This window comes from Cyprinus carpio, chromosome B1, assembly GCF_018340385.1.
Source record: "Cyprinus carpio isolate SPL01 chromosome B1, ASM1834038v1, whole genome shotgun sequence".
NCBI lineage: Eukaryota > Metazoa > Chordata > Actinopteri > Cypriniformes > Cyprinidae > Cyprinus > Cyprinus carpio.
Window position 1 is genome coordinate 18988211 of NC_056597.1, and position 19009 is coordinate 19007219.

The 19009-nt window shown below is 34.6% G+C and overlaps 1 protein-coding gene across 1 annotated transcript in view; it reads left to right on the top strand.

Annotated features, from left to right (window-relative positions):
- The window catches only part of micall2b (mical-like 2b), a 38436-nt gene extending 20444 nt beyond the window's left edge, over positions 1 to 17992 (top strand). The window contains exon 18 of the mRNA XM_042716917.1: positions 17973 to 17992. The gene's annotated coding sequence lies outside the window, so the exon portion shown is untranslated. The remainder of the gene's footprint in view (positions 1 to 17972) is intronic.
- Positions 17993 to 19009: the final 1017 nt, after the last annotated feature.

A 19009-nucleotide genomic window follows, 5' to 3' on the forward strand; every position in this document is an offset into this window, starting at 1 on the left:
ACACATATATATATATATATACATATACAGTTACACACACAAAAACATCATTTTAATATATATATACAAAGCTGGGTAATACCTGATTACATGTAATCTGTATTACGTAATCAGATTCCAAAAATTAAATACTTGAGATTAGATTTTAAAATACTTGTAATCAGACTACAGTTACTTTTTTATGGATTACATGATTACATTTTATCAGTATGGTACAAGATTATTCTGTTTAAATCAATGTGAAAAATGAGATCAAAAGAAGGATCAAAAAGGTAAAATAAAATAAAAATAAAAGTAGACTAATTATACTACCTAAAATGTGTAATGTAATGGATTATGTTACTGACTTCGATTTTTGTCATGTTATTTAGAATCATTAATGGATTACAGTTTGTAAGTAATCTACCCAGCTCTGCTCTGTATATATTAATCGTTGTTATAATAATAATAATAATAATTATTATTATTATTATTATATTATTATTATTATTATTATTATTATTATTATTATTATTATTAGCCATAGTGATATTTTTCCGCCAAATTGTGCAGCCCTACTTTAAGGTTTCATTCATGTTAGTAGAAAGCACCAGTTACAGTATTCTTGTTAACTCTTGTTATAATCCATGAATTTGTCTAATTTGTCTCAAGTACTAAAAGCATACAGTATACTGTCACTCATTCTCAGTGTTGAGTGTCTTGATTTAAGCCATTTTCTTGAGAGATGGAGATTTGTGAGTGTGTGTGTGTGTGTGTGGGCAAGAGCATAGCATATTCCTCACCTTCACTTGATCTCTCTGAGGCAGCTGACATCATTGTAGGATATGAGAGAGAGTGAGACAAGTTAAATTATCTCACCTTTTCTCTTGCTTTCAGGTTTCTTGCCCTATGATACTCACTTTCCACTCTTATTAGACGTGTGTGTATGTGTGTGTAGACTCTGTTGTCTAATTCAAAACGTTTCTGCTTTTTCGCTCTAAAAGGTTGTGAATCACCCCCATTGATGCGAGTGTCAGAGTGCATGAACAATTTGTCATTTGTCTCTCTCTGTCGCTCACACGTATATAGACTCTCCAAAGCGATAACTCAAAATCACAGTGAAAAAGGACCGGTTGCCAAGCCTAACATGGTGCTGGCATAATTATCGCTTAAAAGACGTGTGTGTTTCTGCGTAAGTTGACGTCAGTAGCAAGTGAAGTTTCTCTCTTGGTATTTTTGTTTTGTGTGTGATTGAATGTTGTGGCTCATGTGCGGTTTCATCCAGCACTTTGCAGTCTGTCTGTCTGAACACAGGCGACTGTGACACGAATGCTGCTGACATGTGAAGCCAGGTCTGATTTTGGCCCTGTCCATCATCGTGACTATCATTCTCTGCTGACGTTTATTACTTTATGACTAAACATCTCCCAAAAACACACACTGGCGTCACCACACAAACAAGGCCTGGCCCAAAATGTGACAGCGTATTCAAGAGTTATTCCATCCTGTATTATTCCAGTTTATGATGTATTGTCCCATAAGTCTGCTAAATATTAAAAAGAAATGAAAATATATGTCAGGGTTTTTCCAGCAGGCATATTAATTTAGCAAAATGAAGCCGATTGTCTTGTTGGAAGATTTAAAATTCACAGCAGTGTCTGTCAATGAATGGAAGAAAGTTACTTTTTTTACTCTACACTACAAGCTAGAAAAAGTAGCTACACTGAAGAGATCATTCAACCGAAAATAAAAACTCACCCTCTTGTTCCAAACTTGCGTGACTTTCTGTGCGAAACAAAAAATAAGATATTTTGAAGAATGTTTAACCAAACAGACTTCCATAGTATAATGGACAAAAACATAAAAACCCAAATAAATAAGTAAAAAAACATTGGGGGTTCAGGACATGTACATGTCCAAAGTTATTTTAAGTACATGCCCATTATATTATTTACAATACACAGCAGCGGAAACAGAGAGAACAAAAGTTACGCCTTCTTTCTTTGCGTGAACATTTGGGCCACGTTATGCAAATCTTCCCACATAGTGACGTAGAGATGAGCTGTTTTGGGGGGTGTGGTTGACTCTTAACTTTTATAAAGAATATCTCTTTGGATTAGAGACTTTAGTCTTTGCAACTTTACAGATCTTCTTTAAGCACCAAGAGCTTGTAAAACTCCAAAGAGAAAGGAAAAATTGAAATCGCATCATATGTCCCCTTTAATGCTACAGACGCACCTTTTAGGGTGAACCGATTCACTAGAATGAATTAGACTGTTCAACGCCACGTGAGGCAGTTTAGGACTTTATAAAAATACTGTATGAGATTTTAAAGGTCAAATTATTTAACTGGTCTCACAATCAGATCGTTTGAAAATTGCAACAAGATGTTCTGACATGTTCTGACACATCGATCAAGTCGGTGTTCAGAATGGGAGGGCTGAAGCATTACACCATATTGATTTTATTTTATTTTATTTTATGATTTAATACACTGGCCTTCTTTTATTTTGTATATGTTATAGGACGTTTCACACAGAAACGTTTAAAGTAAGATGCAGAATCAATGCCCTAAGGGGCAAAACGTCGCGAGTAACACTGAATTACAGTCAGTCCGTCTAACGAATGTTTACATAAACAATTGAAAGGCACTGCAGTGTACCGCAAAAACGCTGTGTGAACCGGCCTGTATGTTAAAAGATTTCGAATTAAAGGAGTGATTGACTTTAATTGAACTATGCTTTTGATATTGTTATCAATAAAAGTGGGCCAAAAAAGATTTACAGACATAGGCTACACATACCGACATCTGCCCATTCATTTCTCGTATGTCCCATCTATCCTCTTCATTACACTATTTCCCCCATTATCTCCTCTCTCATTTCTTCCCCTTTATTTTTCTCCTCTCATTACACATCTTCTCCTCTTTCTCCTCTTGCGTTCAGTCGTCTTGTTTCTAAACTAACCTGATTTCAGCTCATGTAGTCTGCACAGATAAAGACAGATCCTACTCCGTTTAGTGGATTAGATAGTTAATCACAGTATATTACAATCTCTCTGTTGGCTTGCCATTGAAGAAGAGACACCTCTCTCAGCCAAAGCACATTAGACGGCCTAATCAGATCTCCCCTCCCTCTATTACAAATTGAATGATATAATATTCCTCAGTTTTCAATATTAAAAAAGCCCCCGACCTTTTAGTTTTGCCTTTCCAACGGGCGTGTAGAACTTCATCATGCCCCTATGATAGAATTAGCTGATATCTGAGCTTCCCATTCCAGCATGTCTTCATGGCATGTAAGCTTCCTCTAAGGCTGGCTGATTGAATTTGAGGGAGGCTACACCAACCACTTTAGGATTTCTGCACGCTCCTGATTGATTATGCCCTTATCGTATCATCTTGCCTGGAGTTGTTTGATAGGCCTGCTCTCCATACGTCTCGCACTCGCTCCTTCTCTTCACAAGTAATTTTGCATCTTTTTTATGCCTTCCAGGCATGTTTCGGGCCTATTTCTCATGGTCTGTGCAAGAGACTCCGATTGCAATGGATAGCTTGTATCCTCTCATATAAAAGAGTTACCTTGTAACAGAGAGTTATGAATTGGATATAGTTATGATTGGAGATTGAATCTTAAGATACTGCATATCTCGTGTAGGCCCACTTTCTAACAACACTTGGATAGTCATGTTGATTATTTGATAATGAGAAAGACTTCAGAGTTTCATACATTGGTAAAGCTATCTTAAAATTATTAAACAATATAAAAAATCACTGCATAACTTGTACTGCATCATTTGTGCTACAGGATATGGCAGGACCTGATATTAGTGATGCACCAAAATTCATTTTTCATAAAATAAAATTTGGGTTAATTGGGTATTGGAAGTCTTCATACTTCATACACTACAACACAGAAGTGTTTTTGACAAGGTAAAAAGGGTGTTATTTTACACTACCAATGAGGAATTTTAGCCAAAGTATGTAGCTGGAATTTAATAAAGACTAAAGAATCATACTGACTTGTGGAAAATAGACATGCCATGTCCTATTTAAGCAACAACAACAGTTTGGCACGATGGTGGAAAAACAGTTTGTGGTTCCATGAAGAACTTTTAACATCCATGTAACCTTACCCTTACGAAAAAGAAGTTTATTCAAGTGTGCTATAAGTATACTTCATTTAAACTAAAAATAGGAAAGTAAGCTTTTAGTTTACTTTTTATGTACTTCTCAGAAATGGGCTTTATGTACTCCTCAGAAATATACTTAAAATGACATTTAAGTATACTTGACTTACAAAAAGTCTAAAAAAAATTGAGATATACTTGTGCTCCTAGAATCTGTGTTTTCATTATTATGCGGTAGAGAGCGCTAGTACAAATCTTCTGTACAGAATTTCCAAGAAAACACAAGTGAAGAAGAAAAAGAAACAACACGATCATCTGACACGAAACAGCGTCAAAACTGTAACGTTATGGAATAAAATGTCGGCCGATGAAGAGGTAATAATTACAGTCAAGCTTTGGGGTGTTTGATTATCATTCTGAATCCAATTCATAGTCTTTTTTTCAGCTTTTTGTTCAAAATGTTATTTTTTTTATTTTTATTAAACTTACCCACATTAAAGTGTATAAAAAAAGAATGGATGAAGCTAGAATAAAATGTTTTTGTTTAAAAGCAGATACCCTGTTCTTTCTTTGGAATGTTTTGTATGTTCAGATATTCATATAACAAAATATATACAAATTAAAACCTAAATAGCGACATACTAGTATACTTAAAGTATGATGTAAAGTTCACTTAAAAAAACTTATGAGTATACTTGCAGTATAAAACTACTAAACTTGTAGTTTACTGAGACTATACTTCAAGTGTACAAAGTATTTAATTAGTAAACTATCAGTATATCTAGAAGTTCACTTGCAGTGCAAATTACAAACATAGAGGTAAACTAGTTGTGTACTCAAAGTTTGCTACTGTTGTACTTAAAGTATACTAAAAAAGTATACTTTTATATACTAGAAAGTGGGCCAATTTAGTCCCAAGGATTATTGAAATAGTACACTTACAAGTATACTGCTAGAACACTGATATTTGTATAGTTGCTACATAAAGTATAGTTAAAAATATACTTGAAATTTACTTAAGTATATTGCTTTTTGGGAAGGGTACCGTTGCATTGGTTCTTTATAAGTGGAGGAAGTGGAAAGAGAATCTTCTGTTTATTAAAATGATCTTCGCAATAAGGAAAAAAGGTTCTATTAAGAAATGTTCACTTTTGGATAACGCAAAATGGTTCTTCTATAGCATTGCTGCGAAAGCCCCCTTTTAGAACCTTTATTTTTAAGAGTGAACATCACGGTTTTAGTCAATAGTTTTGGCCTTCCATAGATATATTGCAAGTCTCAGAACTCCTGTAGCAACAGATGCCTCATAGGTAATGATGCACCAAAATTTCAGCAACATATTTTTTTGCTAAAAAATGGCTGGATATTTTAGGTTGCTGAAATTTTGGTGCAAAGGTACTGAGAAAAGGTATTACTTTTCTAAACAATCAAATTTAGGAGTTTTATCTAAAAACCTCTGAGGGCTTTTTGACTTTAGTTAAATACACAACCTACAACACCATAGCAAATGAATAGCATCATACCTAGCATTTAGCACGGATTTGCATTGGTAAAACATTCACTTTTTCTTCATCACATTCAGAAGGCTTTACCTTCATGTCAACCTTGAAAGCATGTGTGTGTATGTTTGGTCATGAACTCATCAGTGACCGGGGTGTGTAATGTGGTGTGAATTTTGCATGTACCTGCATGTGCATGCATGTGTGCATTTCATGGGGTTGAGACAGACCCTCTCTCCTCGCCTCGGCCCGGGCGTTAATTAGTACACAGATAATCCAAAACCCACTCAGCATGTGAACAGACCGATTTGGAGCCTGTCACTACAAGCACACTAATACACACAGGTACACACCTTAAACACACATATACACATGTAGACTTAAAAAAAACAGTTCTAATCCAACTATTTCTAATCTAATATGAGGTCTAACTGTTTGAATGATTCATTGGATTGCATTTTTGAAGGAACTCTGGGTTTAGTACATCAGACTTGGCTTATTGTGAAAAAGTCACTAACTTTCTATCTGGTTAGGGACTAGCTTGAAGTCAATATGGAAATTATTTTTGTAATATGAATTTGAGAGTGAAATAGGACTGATGTCCCCTTCTAATTTTTTTTTTTTTTTTTTTTGACCAGGTTGTGGAGGATGAATATCAAGTTTTCCATTTTTTTTTATTTTATTAAAAGTTTATTTTTTATTATTGAGCATACTGTTTCACTCAGAAATATTTTTGATTATGTGCACTACCTTCAAAGATTTCTTAATGTTTTGAAAAAAAGTATTTTGTTCTCCAAGGCTGCATATTTGATCAAAAATACTGAAGAAAAAAAAACGAATAATTGTGAATATATTACAGCAATTTAAAACAACTTGTTTTATTTGAACATATAATTTATTCCTGTGATGGTAAAGCTGAATGTTCAGCTACAATTAGCCAGTCTTCAGTGTCCCATGATCCTTCAGAAATCATTCTAATATGCTGATTTGCTGCTCAAGAAACATTTCTTATTAATATCAATGCTGAAAACAGTTGTACTGCTTTACATATTTGTGGAAAACGGTATACATTTTTCTCTTTACTGTCACTTTCGATCAGTTTAATGCATCCTTGCTGAATAAAAGTATTCATTTCTTTCACAAAAAGAAAAAAAAATCTGACTGACCCCAAATTTTAACTCATTAGTTAGGTGCGTTGCATATGCCAGTTCACATTAACTTTATATAAAGGCTGCATTTACCTACAACAGTAGCCTAAAAGTATGCCTGAATAGGCTATTGGTTAACAGTATATTTGGTATATTTAGTATATAGTATATACTATTCTTTAGTATATTTTTAGAGGCAAAGAAAGTCATTGCATTTAGCTTACAAGACAACTGTTTTTTTTGTTTGTTTTTTTTTTGTTTTTTTACACAGATGAATCATGCACGAAAAAACCAGGATGTATTGAGAAAGTACATTGGGTCAATTTTGTCTTCATGATGACTTTAATAAGACGTGGCAGGATGGTAGAGAGTGAGCGGAGAGAGGTCAGAGCAGAATAAGAAAACAGTAGTGAATTATAGGACCTTTCAAACTCTCTGGCCAAGTTACACACAGTGATTCGCATGCATAATGAATGAATGAGGCATAATTCATTCCACTGTTTGGACAGTGATTATTATAGCAGATAGACTTAACTGTTTTAGCTAAAACAGCATCCTCTTTTAAATGGATCTTTTAGTCCACTCTCACTGCTAGAGTTTTCATTGAACACAGACTGTAGCTGTGTTCCAAAATGTAGTGAGCTGCCTATCTATATTTTTAGGCATGCTACTGTAAGCAAAATTACCCTGACGATTTTGTAATGTTTTTGAAAGAAGTCTCTTAGGCTCACAGAGGTTGCATTTATTTGATCAAAAATAAAATAGTTTTCTATTTTAATATATAAATAAATAGCAACATGCTTTGCAAAACACTTGAAATCAGTTGTGTTTCTGTTTAAATTCTGCATTACAAGATGCTGCCGATAGACAACAAGTTGAGCCTATTGCATTATGGTTTACAGTATTGCATGCAGTATTGTTTTGTACCTTTTGACAGTACACAGAAAAATGTAATATGCTGAGTATACATACTGACTTCTAATTAATAGTCTACATAAAAGCTCTGTATCAATTAGACTGGTGAGTTGAAGATCAAATAAAGAATGTTAAAAATGCAATCTTAGCAAAATGTGCCCTCTTGGTTCACACCATGGGTTCAAAGGTTATTTATTTTCCGCCACAAAAACATGACAATATCAACGCATGCATAGTAAGCCCCTTATCTGTGCCCATCTTTATCACCACCACAGATCTAATGACAAAAACAATTACCCACCAAGACGCTGCTCACAAGCAAATTATGTCACACACACACCCAGTCTCTGACACACATTTGCTGACACTGATGATGTGTACACACACACACACACACAAGTCACAGTGCCATCCCGGCCTTAATGAAGTCCTCTGAGTTTAATTAAGTAGCTAAATTATCAGCAGTAATGTTAGCATTAATTATGCCAAATTACAGCACCGGAGAGGTGGAGGGTGAGAGAAAACGAGGGAGGAAAATGTCAATTCAGCTCAGCTCACCTGCAGGGTGAACGTGAGATGGATGGGAGGTGAGGGTAGGGTGAGTGTGAGGAAAGCGAGTGTTGGCGTAGTAACGTCATTTTAAATACAGGAACAGATATTGAAAAAATGTCAAAACTGCATCATCTTTTCTCAAATACGTCACTGTTGTGCATTTTCCCCTCGTGACACACTTAGCTTCAGCATAGAATATATTATTTTAATTTCATTTTCAAATTTTTATTTATTTTTTCCGGCAGCATCGCTCTAGAATGCATTGTGAAAAAAAATGATCTAATGTGGCAGGTGGAGCTGATTTAAAAATATATTTAATATTTAACAGTATTATGGTATTACCTTTTTTTTTTTTTTTTGGTGTTATAGTTACACTTAAAAACGTAAGCTGTCTTGGTGGTTTGTTTGTTTGTTTGTTTTTTACTACTCTGGTAATTTTGACATGTACATTAGTTTTGTTTTTGATGGTAATGTGCCACAGAATACAAAAAAAACAAATGGAAAAAGAGGGTGAGATGAGCAGTAGCTCATTATCATTTAAAGAGACATGCACCGAAACATACCATACAAACTTCAGTACCAAAAAATATGGCACATTGATGGTACAGAATTATTCAGGAACACCATGGTACATTCATATGGAAATGATTACCATATATTTCCCAACTGTACTGTGGTACTTCCACAGTACATGTAAAACCCTTACAAAATCATATACTGTGGCATTACCATGTTATAGTGGTAGTATCACATTGTAATATTATGGTACTTTAAAATATACCAAGATATTACAATTAATATCTGTACATAAATATATGGTAATCTTTAAGTGCAAAAGCATATGTCCAAGTCTATGTCACAGTATTGCCAATTGAGATCTTCATTGCACCTTTAAATGGTCTTGCTACAGTAAATCATAATTCTACACATTTCATAAGGGTATGTACACTTATGAATATATTTCGCCACTAAAAACGTAAACAACAGTTTAATGTAAATATAATGCATGATTTTTGAAATAAATTATCAACACAGGCCTTGTGTGAACAGACCGTGTGTGTGTGTGTGTGTGTTTCTGCCCGCCGTGTCTGTGAATGTCACAGTTCTTTATCTCATAAATGCTCCCTCTGCGGACAGCTTCAAATGCTGCATTATTAAATTATGAATATTAATAAAAATCAGACATGAAAAAGGTAATAATTCTGCTGGCGCCCAGAAATAATGAACCTAATTTTGATAAATGGGGTGATAGCACAGCAGCAGAATATGGAGGCGAATTTATCTTAATTAATATCGCAGACCTGAACACTGTACTAGGTAAATGGGACCGCTGGGGCTGGGAGCAGTCGATGGAGCACACACACACTCGTCTGTCAACATACATTTTTCATTCTTTCCCTGCACAGTACATAGAAACGATAAAGGTGCTAAACTTAAAAGGCTTTGTTGGTGCTGTGCGTGTCTGACATTATGAATGCAATGCTTGTGTTTTAAAGGGATAGTCCACCCAAAAAGGAAAAGTCTGTCATGTTGGCTTTCATTGTTCTGTGGAACACAAAAGGAGATATTTCCAAGAATGTACTGGTTGCTTTTTTATCCAGTTTTAGTGACTGGCGATTAAAGCATTTAAGCTTCAGAAAGAACAGAAAAGCATCATAAAAGTAGTCAATACGACTATATTTCAGGCTTTCTGAAGTCATACAGTTATTAATATAATAATAATCTGTGAGAAACAAATTGACATTTAAATTGGTGCATTCGTGAGAGTTTCATGATTCATTCGTGATTCATGAATTTTTTGAGTCAGATCTTTCCAAAGAATCATGTGAACTATTTGTTCATAAAACCAGTCTGAATAATTCATCCATGAAATCTGATCCAGTTCTGAGGTTCAGCTCAACTTTTCTGTTGCAATAGTTAACAGCTCACTGAATAGAAATATCATCAGAAATGTATTATTTCCCTCTTTTTGAGGCATGACAGCTTTATTTGCCAATAACTGTAAAATTCTCATTTGTGTTCCACATAAGAAAGAAAATCATTCATAAATAATGACAGATTTGATTGATTTATTTTTGTTTGTTTTGGGTGACCTGTCACTTTAATATATATATATTTTTTTTTCTGTGCATGTTAACCACGTTAAATGGTATCAAAGCATGGGTGTGTATTTGCAACCTCTCTCTCTTTCTCTTTAAAGCACTTGCCTCAAGCAGGCTCAATTTAACGCAACTTAAAAGAGAAAATAGTGCAAAAGCAAAAAATGGAAATGACATGGATTTGCCCTGTGGTCAACTTTATGAAGAACAACAAAGAGGTTAGAAAAAAAAGATAAATGAGGCTAAAGTGAAAAGACTACAAAGTATCCATTTATTAGAAAGTGGGACAAATGTAGTCAGAATAAATTAATTAATCAGACGCTTTTAATTGATTCGTTTGGAGTCCTGGCGCGTTGTGTGATTATGCTCAAGTGTTTAATTACGAATATAGATGAGATGATGCTGTTTAATTAGTCTGGCCGGCGAATGAGCTTTCACACTCTTCGCCGTAATTAGCATTTTGAGTATGCATGTGCACATGTGTGTACGCGTTTGCACTGCTGCATGCAAGTCTGTGGTTTGCATGCTTATCACTCAGTTTGCTTCAGTGTGTTGCTTTTGTGTCCATAGCCTGATAAAGGAAGTGTTTTTTTTGTTGTTGTTGTTGTTGTTGTTTTAAATAAGCATGGGAATGGTTGTCTCATGGGGTTAATGGTTAAGATCACATGACCAGCTGAGCTGGGAGGTGGGGCATCTTACCTCAAGGGTCTCACTTTAACATTTCACTTCATGCAGTAAATGTATTATTAAAAATAATAATAAATGCTATCCAGCATAATTTACAATGTTACAACCACAGTACTTGTTTATGATAAAGTAAAATGAATAAATAAATACCATAATGGTACCATAGTACTACCATGGTTGTTTTGTACCATAGTACCATTTCAGTTGGCACTACCATGGTCTACATAGTGCTGTACCTTGTTGCTGTAATGCTAGTAAATAGAGTACTATATAAATACCCTGATATATAAATTTTAGTTCCATATTATACAGTATATAAAAGGGTATTACAAGTCCTTATTGTATAGGATGTATATATATAATTATTATTTTTTATTTATTTATTTTTTTTTAAATAGTACTATGGTAGTACCATGGTATTCTTGTAAGTACTTTAGAGTGCAAAAAAAGGTAAAAAGAGAAAAAGGTAATGGTACATGACTTGCAGTACTATAGTATTATAATCACCATACAATGGTACTGCCACAATACTTTTTAATAACAATTTACAAATACAGTGGTATTTACACTACTGTTTAAAAATTGTAGGTTCAGTAAGAAATTATTTTTTAAGTTTTTAAGTTATATTCAGCAATGATTCATTAAATTGATCAAAAGTGACTTAAAAATAATAAAATTAATGACATTTGTATATTTTAAAATAAATAGTAAAGTTGTTTAAAAAAATTATTATTTTAAATTGTAATAACATTTCACTTTTTTTTCTTTAGGCTATTTTAATCAAATAAATTCAGCCTTGATTAGCATAAGATACTTCTTTTAAGCATAAAAAATACTAAGTTTAAATGGTAGTATACGTGATAAATAATCCACATTGCTTCAAAGAATGTCATGGTATACTAGTATTATGTAATCATAGTGTTGTCCAAAAACCATTATTTATAATTTAATTATAAAATTATTTAATAATTTTACATGGTACTTTTTAGTTAGTATATTTCGGTTGTTAAAACACCATTGCTAACCATTTCTATCAGTCAGTCCTCCTATATAGTCCTTCAGGAGCTAATCAGAAGCTGCACCGTGTCTATCTGAAAGAGTTTCACCCTCTACTTTTCTGTCTGTCACAGCCTGCAGTGGAATCGGGCCCCGCAGTGAGGAGCCTGTAAGCCAATCATCCCAAGTTCTTTCTATTCCATGCCTTTCACTGCAGGGGAAATGTGTGAAGCACACCATTCAAACATCCTTTATGAGTGAGGCCTGCTCAAAAAATCCTGAGCGTATGTTCTGAGAGAATCAATTGTGTGTGTGTTTGTCGCGTGTGCAAAATAATCTGGTGTGTCTGGTTTTCTTGTGATCCTAAAATGCAACTGTGTCGATTTTATTTACAATTATGCTATGTGTGTGAGTTTGTAAATTCTTACACAGGCTGCATCTCAAAGCAATGGAAAAATGACTTTTACTCGTTCTAGGTTTGGCACGCACAAAGCATTTCATGCTTTCCATGAAACACATTTTCTGTGTGTTTACAAGCGGATCAGACTCGGACATCCTCGATTTGATAAGGGTGCTACACCAGAGTGGCGGAAATGTGCAGGTACTTTTTTGTACAAAATGTTGTACACCAAAATTCAGTGGAGCAAATTATATCCATAAAGGAGATTTTCAGGCCCTGGAAGGCATTTTATGTATCTGAAAGTTTTTCCAGAGTTTTCGGTACGCTGTGTTTGTATCTTTCTGAAACGGATTAGAGTTTGGGCCGAGGGGATTACAGGAGGACAAAAGAGTGCTTGAAGATGTAAAGAATGAGAAGAAAAACCGTCATCAGACTGATTTAATTTAAGTCCCCTTTTAAAGAGATTCAGAAACAATGCTCCCAGTACAGCAATTGTATGCTAATGATGAGCTTCTTGGCTGTTGCACTCGTGTGTGAGTGTGTGTGTTTGTGCAAGACACTCTTGTTGAACATGAAACATCTTGTTGAATAACCTCAGTGTTGTGATAACCTCATTATATCTGTTTAATACATCCTCTCAAAGCATTCTGGTTTCAAAAGCGTCAGAATTAGGGTGACTAATATCACTCTTGTTGCACAGAAACAAAACGTAATTGTTTGGAAATCCTCGCTTCAGCTCGGAAATGGAGGGCCGCATCACTCGCAGTTCTTTCTTTTGCACCTTGAAAGGTTCTTTTATAGGTTCCACAAGGGAGTGTTTTTTCAGAAGATTATCATGATTTATTTCTTTCCTGGCCAAAAAACAGGATGAAGTAATTAACAAGCAATAAGAGACAAACTCCTGGCCAGGGAGAAGCGTAAGCTTGCTATTGTACGTAGGGTATTTACGTGGATTTTCTGTATGAATATTGCAAGATGAGCGTGTGTTAAATTTGTCCATTTTCTTTGCATTGTTCTTCTAAAAATTCCAGTTTTATAGCAGCTGTTCAAAAAGTTTTTTTTAAACTAATTTTCATGCAGTCAAGCTTAACTACAAGCCTTTCACAGCGTTAAAGTGTTTGTTTTGAATAAATGCCACTGAATTATGCTAATAAGGATGACGAGCCACAGAACAACTATCAAACAAACTAAAAGACAGTTTGTAGTTGATAACTTAAACAGCAGCTGATTACGTTTGCGAAAACATTTCACAAGACAAAGATTTTTTTAATGTTTAAATTATTTTCGCTTGTTTAGAGTAGCTGTACAAAACCGCTATACTTTACATTCATCAATTTCTTTTGATACATTGTTCTGTTTTGCATGCCAGCTTCCTTTTTCCATACTAACTTTCATGACTATAAAAAGTTGGTTATACTGTACAATTAACAAGTGTACTATATTACATATAGCTTAAAGAATTACTAGAGTTATGCACTGTCCTGTTTAGTGAATTAGTTCAAGTGTGTGTTGATGAAAAGTACTGTAAAATAAAATAGTATTGCGGCTTAAAATAACTGTTTACTATTTCATTCCAGTCTTCAGTATCATGAGATCTTTCAGAAATCATTCTAATGATATAGCCTTATATAGACATATAGCGCTGTTGCACTTCGGGTGTCCCGAGTTCAAGTCCCACCTTGCGGACCTTTCCCGATCCCATCCCCCCTCTCTCTCTTCAACTACAGACTACAGACCCCCAACTTTAAATAAAGTAATCAATTAAATTTTAATGACATTTCTAATTAAGCATTAGGTAATGAAATATTATTTGTTAACATTATTAGTGGAAGTTATTATAAAGAGTTTACATTTCTTCACTTAAACTATGACACATTTTGTTCTTACAGTAATGACTTTGGTACTCAATGACAGGCAGGTATTGTGTGTGTGTTTGTTGGTTAAATGTTTGCTAGCAGGTGATCCTGTAGTAAGCAGATGGTGTTTGCAACTAATGCTAGCTCCCAACAGAGAGAGACACCACGAACACACACACAATTAGTCTGTGACTTTGTCCCTCCGTGAATTGAGAAGGTAAAAGAGATGTGCAACAGAAGTGGCTGGCAGATTTCATGATTAAAATGGAAACAATGAAGTCAATTTAACTAGAAAGAACACTTTGGAATGACGAAAAATACATTAAAAAGAGTGTTTCTTCAGTTTGTGGAATCTGGCTGTATCCCAAAGCATTTCTTCTTCTACCCTCCTTTTCTGCGTGTCTGTCCATTTCATTTTTTAATTTTTTTTTTTTCAAATTCATTGGCTGCATCCTAGTTTACATTTTATTTGTTTTAAGTATCATCCAGGATTAGAATATAGTGCAGCAGGAATGAGTGCTAAATAATCGAAATGAGGTAGCATTTTTGTCTGTGGTTAACACAAGCTCAAGATATTTTCACATCTTATTCTATGACATGAAATACATAAGTAATACCCCATGTGTGATTTTTTTTTTTTATGATTTTCTGTGTCTTTTATGGCAGAGGTCCCCAACCAACGGGTTGCAGCCCAGTACCGGGCTATGAAAGAGTTGCTACTGGGTCGCAAAAATATTCTGGAAAAAATGTGTATTGCTATTACACTGTTATTTATTGTGCGTTAATAATTATTTATTTATATTTATATAAGTATTTCCGTTTGTTGTATGCGATTGCTAGACAGTAGCATTTTGACTATTTTATGTAAATTAAATGTTCAATAAGTCAATGAATGATTGGTATGCATGTGATTCGCATATTAATTTGCCAGTTTACACATTCACACGTTTTTAAAGGGTTAGTTCACACAAAAATGTAAATGCTGCCATTAATTACTCACCTTCATGGCGTTCCAAACCCGTAAGACCTTTGTTCATCTTCCGAACACAAATGAAGATATTTTTGCTGAAATCTGAGAGCTCTCTGACCCTCCATAGACAGTAACGCAACTGCAATGTTCCCAGATCCAGAAACATAGCAAGGACATTGGTAGAATAGTCCATGTGACATCAGTGGTTCAACCATAATTTTACAAAGCTACAGGAATACTTTTTGTGTGCAAAGAAAACAATAATAACACCTCCAAAGTGCTCCCATGCACAGAGACGTGTTTCAGACAGTGATTGACAGTGCAGAAAGTTGATTCCTCTTTTACGTCTAGAACGTACAGTATGAAAGCTTGTTTTCACTACGGGATATAAAATTGCTCATTTTTATCTTACGTTTTAGACTTTTTACACACAATTCTGAAAATGATCAGAATTGTGAGATATAAACTCCCAATTTTGACTTTTGATTTTTCTTGCAATTCCGACATTACATTTCACAAATTGTTTACAATTCCAACAAATTGTGAAATAAAAAGTTGTGATTACCTTTTTTATTTTTTATTCTGTAGCAGAAACAGGCTTTCATAAATGTCAGAGGTTGTCAGGGACATTAAATCTCATCACACCAAACAGGTAAACTCATCCTCTCACTGATGTAAGCAAACATGCTAACCAGCCAAACCTTGACCCCTTGTTATGTCCCAAAATTTGTGTCATGTCTACATCTGAAAATCGCCTACTCTATGTGTAGGTACTTTTTTTGAATAAGTAATTACTTTGTGACAATAAAAAAACTATATGTTATGTAGTATGTATGTGTGTAGTATGAACATAGTCCAGTTGTACTGTACTACATTCGTAATGTCCTTGTCATGTGAATTTCCAGCATCATTGTTTCCCTGTCATTCCCAAATCCTCTCCCATGCCTCAAGGCATAGTAAGTGTCCACTGGAAGGCCATTCTAAATCACAAACAAGTGAGTCATTCAGGGACTCTTTGCCTACTTTATTATGACTACTGTGAATTCAGACATACTACTCTGTTCACATACTTATTTTCACCTGATAGTAGGGACATATGTTTGGGATTGTCTTACTACATGCCCAAAAGTAGTATTTGTCCCATCACTAGTAAAGTACATACTTTGAATAGTAGCAGTGGATACTGGGATGCAGTGGTAGAGATTTCTTAAATTCACAGGAACATCTCTCTCTCTCTCTCTCTCTCTCTCTCTCTCTCTCTCTCTCTCTCTCTCTCTCTCTCTCTCTCTCTCTCTCTCTCTCTCTCTCTCTCTCTCTCTCTCTCTCTCTCTCTCTCTCTCTTGCAGTAATTAAGCTTTTAATTGCAAAGTGCCTCTTGATTAGCTTTGGGGGATGGAGACAGCCTGGGCTTTGTGTACATTTTAGATCCATTTACAGCAGATGACACACACACATACACACACTCAAGAATAATTTTGAGAAGTTGAAGCTAATTCTCTCTGTCTGAACCCATTACAGCATTAATTTAATTTAGAGTGAGCTGCCATTAGCTCATTAACACGTCTAATTAATTCATTGACAGCACTATTAAGATGTCTCTTTTGAAATTGGCATCTGGTGTGTGCGTCTGTGTACTGTGTTTGTGTGCGCGCGTGTGTGTGTGTATCTGTGTACTGTGTGTGTGTGTGTGTGTTTGTGTGTGTGTGTGTGTGTATCTAAATGTGTGTCTGACTCTGACACTTGGCAGAAGAGGTTAAAATAACAGATCAGGTGGCAAAATATGGAGAGTGAGGAGGAGGAAATGAAAAATGTCATTGATGAATCTAATTTTCTGTCTAATATGAAGTAGAAACACTTACTAATAATAACAATAATTCATGTCTATTTGTTTAGTAGGTAATTAGATTTTTTTCACTGTATACACATCAGTTTGTTATTGGTGGACATTTGCTTCACTACACACACCGAGAGCAATGTCAAAGTGGATTAACTTCCTGTACTGGCAGGAAGCTCACACACTCGGGGAACAGGTGTCACTCACAGAGAAGCATCTGTAGGAAGCGAGTGTATGTGTATGTGTGTGTGTATCTGCCGCTCTCTGGCGCCGTGGGTATCTGCCATAGTGATAGCAGGATGTCACCATGGCGATATCAGTGCACATCACTATAGCTACTCGTGTCCCTGTTCAGTGTGACTGTGATACCGTTCTGCCCTGTGTGTGTGAGTGCCAAAATCTTACTGGGTGCAGCTGTGTTTTCAGTGTTTTAAGAAAAAACTGTATTGGTCCAAGTCAGAGGTGGGTCTTTCATAGCTCAGGAGACTCAGTGTTGAGATATGTTTCATTGGAGTATCAACTCTCTGTTTCTGCAGATATTCCTTTAAGGAAAAAAAAGGTGATTTAATAAAGAATCTTGAAAAAATGGTTTCACTGTTTTCACCAAAATATTAAGCGGCAAAGTGTTTTCTTCATTGACAAGAAGAAGAAATGCTTCTTTAGAGGCAAATCAGCATATTAAAATGATTTCTGAAGGTTATTGTGACATATAAATAACAGAAGTACAGAAAAGTAACAGATATATAAATTACAGAAAAGTTATTGTGAATTATAATTATATATCCTATTATAACTGTTTTTACTGTATTTCTTATCAAATAAAATGCAGACTTGGTGAGAATAAGAGGCTTGTTTAAAACATTAAACATTAAAATCATAAGAACATATAATTGATCCAGACTTCTGGTTTGTGTGTGTGTGTGTGTGTGTGTGTGTGTGTGTGTGTGTGTGTGTGTGTGTGTGTGTGTGTGTGTGTGTGTGTGTGTGTGTGTGTGTGTGTGTGTGTGTGTAGATGTAGGTTTGTTTTAGCATCATTGAGATTCTGTTTTTGAATTTATTATTATTATAAATTAGTTTTATTGGCATTTTCCATTTTTATTTTAATTAAAAATTTAGTGAGACTGTTCAGTTTTTTGTTGTTGTTATAATTTTTATGTATATGTATATTATATATATTATTAATTTTTAAGTGTTAGTACATCAAGTTAAACAAAAAAGAGAAATATTGCCTTAGCTGAATTTCTTTTTTTTTTCTTTCATATTTTATTTTTGTTAACATCCGTTTTATTTCAAGTAACAAACATTTCATAGTTTCACTTTTAGTTAACTGTAATAATCCTGATATGTGTGAATATAATATTTAAGTAACAAAAGTAGCACTTTTAGCTCTTTTGTAGGTTAACTCAAGTACACAAATGCAGATGAATATGCAGAATCAATCTTGACTAGCAAGAAACATTTCCAATATGTGCTTGTTTAGAGTATGTTTTTAGCCATAAAAAAGGTCTGTTTGTCTGCATTCATTGCTATCTAGGAAAAACATTGGAGATCTGCTTTTTTCTCTCCTGTTACTATAATTCATAGATTTTTTGTAATTATCTGATTTATTTATGCATATTGTGTAAATATCATCTGTTAATTGCTTTGTGTGATAATGGCATAATTTGGCTCTGTGTCATCTATCATATAATTTGATATTAGCACGATAATGACATCATCCTGATAAGACATTAATAGACTTGATTAATGTCTTGTGCGATTCGTGGATGTGTTCTCACATTCACCTCATCTCATTCTCAGCTCTCACTCTTACCAGCTTTAGCTGTTTGCTTTTTTTTCTGCAAGACGGGATTTTCAACACCGTGCGTTTCTCAAACATCTGTCTGAATCATGAAAAACAAAGCTTTGACTAATAGGTGCCAAATTGTTTTTAAACATGCAATAAA